This window comes from Propithecus coquereli, unplaced genomic scaffold (assembly GCF_000956105.1).
Source record: "Propithecus coquereli isolate 6110/MARCELLA unplaced genomic scaffold, Pcoq_1.0 Scaffold158, whole genome shotgun sequence".
NCBI lineage: Eukaryota > Metazoa > Chordata > Mammalia > Primates > Indriidae > Propithecus > Propithecus coquereli.
This window is the reverse complement of record NW_012140302.1, coordinates 1,077,714-1,081,322: the sequence shown is the minus strand read 5'-3', so window position 1 is coordinate 1,081,322 and position 3,609 is coordinate 1,077,714.

The following is a 3,609-nucleotide window of genomic DNA, read 5'->3' as shown; positions in this document are numbered from 1 at the left end:
TTGTACATCCGCAGAGCAGGGAATGATGAGGTAAACCAGCTTCCCCATAGTAAGAAGAACTTTCTCTCTCACATCTGAAAAGTTAAAAACTCTAGAGGACTGTGACTTTCCTTCTTTTCAAAGACATATTTATGTTTACTGATAATTCCCTTGTTTTCAAAATGTCAATCTGAATCACTTTTCAAATTTATATACTATGTTTGTTTACAAAGGCTAGGCACGGTGGCTCACACCTGTAATCCTAGCACTCCGGGAGTCTTAAGCAAGAGGATTGCTTGAGCTCAGGAGTTTGAGACCAGCCTGAGCAAGAGCAAGACTCCCATCTCTACTAAAAATCGAAAAATTAGCCAGGTGTCGTGGTGTGAGCCTGTAGTCCCAGCTATTTGGGAGGCTGAGGCAGGAGGATTGCTTGAGCCCAGGAGTTTGAGGTTGCAGGGAGCTATGATGATGCCACTGCACTCTAGCTGGGGTGACAGAGCAAGACTGTCTCAAACAAAAAAAAAAGAAAGTACAAAGGCCTCCTTCCCCCTGTGGACCCCAAAACAATTTCTGGAAAGGTAGACATGATATCTGGGGGTTATATCTATTTAGAAAATAAAACCAGCTTCTCACTTTTCTTCCTTCAGGCAGATTCCTGTAAGTAAACAGCAAAAGCCATTTTTCAAAAAAATCTGAGTATGTGGTCTTATAGCACAACAAATGTCATATTTTGAAAATGCTGTATGGGCAGTTTAAGAGGGACCATATGGAGATGTATAATGATTGCGAGCCTTTATTTTAAGCTCTGCAAATCCTATATGATTTATTTAGTATAATTTTATTAATTTTTTAAAAAGACATATGGGATAGAAAAGCATAGAGGGGATGGGAAATAAAGATGGCTGACCCCTCCCTCTGGGGATCTGGGAACCTCTGCTGAAGTTTTATTTGTGTGTGTTGATGGGGGTGGGTCCTTGAGATCAGTGTCACCAAGGGACAGAGCCAGCTCCCGTCTCTAGGCCCAGGGAAATGAGATACCTCTGTGCTCTGAAATGTTGATGAGCTGTGGAGGGGAGAGGGACAGGGGAGCAGATGGAATTCCTGGACAATTGTTCCGGCTGTCACCAGAGAGGACAGGCAGGAGGGGGCCCTGGATAATTTATGGAAGGACAGATGCTAAGTCTTCTCCGGAACCATCTGGCCAAGAGAGGCCTGGGCTCAGGGTGGATGTTGTCTTTAGGTCTGAATAAACTCCTCCGCCTCCAGCCTGCCCCATTTCCTCTACCTGGCCTGCTTGCTATCCTGGGACTTTCCCAGGAGGGCTATGCTCCCTGAGGACCCAGCTCCAGAATTTCACCTGGCTCTCATCTTACTCTCTCCTCTGCTGAGTCTGAGCCTATCTTTGCTACTATTCTTGATAAGGATAAATGGGCTCTTGGGGGCCTGTAACTTCTTCTTTTTTTTTTTTTTTTTTTTGAGACACAGTCTCACTCTGTTGCCCAGGCTAGAGTGCCGAGGCATCAGCCTAGCTCACAGCAACCTCAAACTCCTGGGCTCAAGCGATCCTCCTGCCTCAGCCTCCCAAGTAGTTGGGACTACAGGTACGTGCCACCATGCCCGGCTAGTTTTTTCTATTTTTCATAGAGACAGGGTCTCACTCTTGCTCAGCTGGTCTCAAACTCCTGAGCTCAAGTGATCCTCCCACCTCAGCCTCCCAGAGTGCTAGGATTACAGGGGCGAGCCACTGCGCCTGGTGTAAATGGATGTAACTTCCATCTATGTATTTCTTTATTTTATAGTATTTTCTACACTTCCTCCTCACCACTATATTGCAAAATCTGTCAATCATTCATCTCCATGTCATTTATTCATTCAGTAAATATTTATTGAGTACCCACTATGTCAGACATTGTTTTAGACACTGGGGATACAGTGATGAATGAGAAAAAGTCCCAGACCTCTGGAGTTTGCATTGTGTGAGCAGATAGTCAATAAACAAAGAAATATTCAATATCGGCCGGGCATGGTGGCGCATGCCTGTAGTCCCAGCTACTTGGGAGGCTGAGGCAGGAGGATCGCTTGAGCCCAGGAGTTTGAGGTTCCTGTGAGCTAGGCTGATGCCACAGCACTCTAGCCGGGGCAACACAGTGAGACTCTGTCTCAAAAAAAAAAAAACAAAGAAATATTCAATATTAATGTAATGTCAGATAATGATAAGTGCTATGAAAGAAAACATTAAAGCAGGGTAAGGGAGAATAACTGGGGATGTTGATTTAGATTGAGTGGCCAGGGGATGCTTCTCTGAGGTGGTGACATTCGAGCGGAGACACAAATGGGAGTGAATATCTAGAGAAAGAACAGGGAACAGCAAACATAAAGACCCAGAGGTAGAAATATGCTTAGTGCATTGGAAGAAACCATGTCATTTATTTATTAAGCATTTATTTCATGCCAGGCACCTCCTAGGGAATAGGAAGGTGCAATCAGACATAGTTTTTCCCCTGAAGGAGCAGCAGGGCAAAAGTGATACAACACGTAAATAATTTTGGCATGGGATAGCTACAATAACGTTATGCGCAAGTTGCTAGAGATGCCCAACACAAGGAGTACCAAAGGAAGGCTTTCTGGAGGAGGCGACATTTGAGTTGACCACGCAAGGGAGAAGAGAGGTTGGATATCTTAAGGCTGATGGCCTGAAAACACAGGACAATTTGGGAACCTGAAGTTCCCGGGAGAGGTGGAAAATGAGGCTGCCGAAGGTGGAAGACGCTAGGTCATGCGGACCTCCACGTGCCAAGCGGAGAAGCTGATTTTATTCTTTGGATGATGGGGAACCAGTAGCACAACCCTCTTTCCCACTATATTTTTGAGCTAGGAGCTATGTTCCTTTATTCTTTTTTTTTTTTCCGAGTACGAGTCTTTTCCCCTTCCCGCTATTGCCCTACCTTGACACCTCCTTCCTCCTCCTCTTGTGGCCAGGCCTCCAGCCCCTTGCACTTGATAATCCCCATCTTTTCCCGTCACCTGGTGCCCCAGTTTCCCAACTCGAGGCCCCGCCCCCACGGCCCCGCCCCCGATGACGCGCGGCGCCTGGAGCGTGGGGATTCCCGCGGCCCTGGCCGCTACCCGGCCTGCCCCGCGGCAAGATGGCGGTCTGAAGGCGGCTGGCGGCGGCGGAAAGTTTGTTGTGGGATTGGAGTAGTCGGGCGGGGCGGCTAGAGTTGGGGAGAATCTCGGGGATCCTAGCATGGAGTAGGGACGGAGGGGGGACTAGCTCCGGGGTTGAGAAGAGGAGATGGAATGGAGGAGGGTCGGAGGCGGAGAGAAATAAAGGAGATGGGGTGGAGGGGAGGGGGCCTAGGATCCTGTGGCAATCCTAGGGGAGGGAATTTGGGGAGAGAGAACCCCCAAATAGGTGTTGTACAGGCCCTGGAGAAGCAGAGTCACGAATTGGAAGAGCATTTCTTAGCGGAGAGTAAAGAAGCCTGGAGCATGGGACATACGCCGGACTGTACCAGGCCGGTGGGAGGGGAAAGGGATTTTTCTAGTACAGGGGATAGTAAGGAAGGATACTGGGCAGATCTACTAAGGTGGGGACTAAAGCCAGTCAAATGACCCTCTTCCAGGCTT